The sequence below is a fragment of the Sparus aurata genome, chromosome 9 (genome assembly GCF_900880675.1).
Source record: "Sparus aurata chromosome 9, fSpaAur1.1, whole genome shotgun sequence".
Taxonomy (NCBI): domain Eukaryota; kingdom Metazoa; phylum Chordata; class Actinopteri; order Spariformes; family Sparidae; genus Sparus; species Sparus aurata.
This window is the reverse complement of record NC_044195.1, coordinates 24,790,372-24,792,377: the sequence shown is the minus strand read 5'-3', so window position 1 is coordinate 24,792,377 and position 2,006 is coordinate 24,790,372.

The following is a 2,006-nucleotide window of genomic DNA, read 5'->3' as shown; positions in this document are numbered from 1 at the left end:
TGGAGTGAGTTGTCTTTGTCTCATATGCTATGAAAGAGAACATCAGACAAATTATTTTGTTGGCTTAAATTCATTCTAATCTATATGTTATTGGTTCTCAAGTTAATTTCAAGGGGGGATAAAACCTACATTAGACTGGGGAATTGTTTTTATATAACAATGCCCATAACAGTGATATAATTTGCCTTGAAATAGTGTTTATTGAGGGTTTGTGAGAGTGTATGTAGTTGCAAATGACTTCTGATTGGACACACACAGTCAACAAAATCCTCTCTTTTAATTTTGGCCCTTTCCGGATGTTGTGAGTCAAAGGTCTTGAACACCAACGACTCGAAAAGTTGACACTGCTATGTGTGAAAGGGAACTGTCAACAAGGGAACAAGGGAAATGTGTGTCCACATCTTACCCAGCCCTCCAACCAAAACCAGCATTAAGCCTTCATTAATACAGATATTCAAATTATTTTTCCTCTGTGATGTTCAAATGCTGATTTTGTAAATGGGTGCAATTTCTAATATATGGTCAGAATCTTGGTTTAAAACATTCGAAAACGAACTTGCATTAACAACAGAGTGTCAAGAATTAACAGTGTTAACATTATGTCAAACACATCTATATGTTGCAGTGTTGCAGAGATGTTTACTGAAGTTAGCATGCTAACCAGATAGCCCTGTCCAAGTTTGAAAATTAGTCTAATAAGTAAACAACATAAACTCAAAAAAAGAAAGGATCTCACTGCTGTAAATCACCGAAAGGTGGCTTACCTGGCTGCTCTGTCGTCCGCCTGTGATTCAAGATTGTGGTCCAGACATCCATCAAATGATAAGGCCACTTAGCTTCATGGCAAACTGTACTAATTAGCTAACGGTAGCTAGCTACAACCGAGGATAGCAAAGAGCAGCAGTTACTCTGGTTATATGCTGCCTCCTGTAGTTTTGAAAGTAGACTTCCAGACGTATTTTTAAAATTCCACTTTCAAAAATGAGAGAAAAGAAGAGCCACTTTTATTCATGGTTCATGTTGCGTAGTGGGTGAAGACAGCAGAGTGCATCCTGTGATACACACGGTGTTGCAAACTGCTCCAGCTTAACCTGTCGGTCCTGAGCTTTTCTAAGAAAGACTGTAAAAGTCAAAGTTCATGCCTCCTTCATCCCGAGCAGGAAAGAGACGCAGATGGGATCGCAAACAACAAAGAGGAAATTTTCCCACTCATGTTTCCTGCTAGCCATGTTCACTGACATGGCTAACAACATACAAGTTAACACTGCCGGGAACAGAACCACGGTCTCAGCAGTGGTTTGCAAGTGTTTTGCCCCTGCACCTTCCATCATCGCCAAAACTAAAGCGTATTATTATAATTATAATGCTGCTGCAGGCCACAATGGCATAGGGTCTATGACCACGTCCACACAGGCTTGTGAGGCGCTTTCACAAACCCACTGAGCCGACATCTGTTAGGAAATCTGTCTGTGTACAGTTGCACACAAACAACTGCAGCAGCATATGTGTTGTTGTTCGCTCCCCAGGGAACATCAGTGCAGGCATCAGGCACAAACGAGGCCTGCTTCTCTCTTTTCTCTAACAGGGTGAGGACAACAGCTGACTGGCCCTGAAGAGGACTGTCGATATTCTCAGGGGTAAAGAAATCCCTCCTCACCAATAGAAAGTAACTACAAGATACAGGGATATTATGGTAAACTCACGCTCTTTTATGGCGTTGACGTAACAAGTAGTATTTGCAGTTGTTTAAAGGACAAGTTCACCCCAAAAATGTAAATTCATTCAGTATCTACTCGCCCTCATGCCGATGAAATGTCGGGGGACGTTGTGTCGTCCGCAAAACGTTTCGTCAAAGCAAAAGAGTGTTGCAGCATTCTCCTAAACAACTGAAGTAGATGGGGACTTCTTTCAAAATATAAAGAAGCAACAATAAAAAAAAGAAAAAAAGAAAAAAGAAGATAAAATGGCTTCACACAGCTCGTCCAGCTTAATCCAAGTCTCTGGAA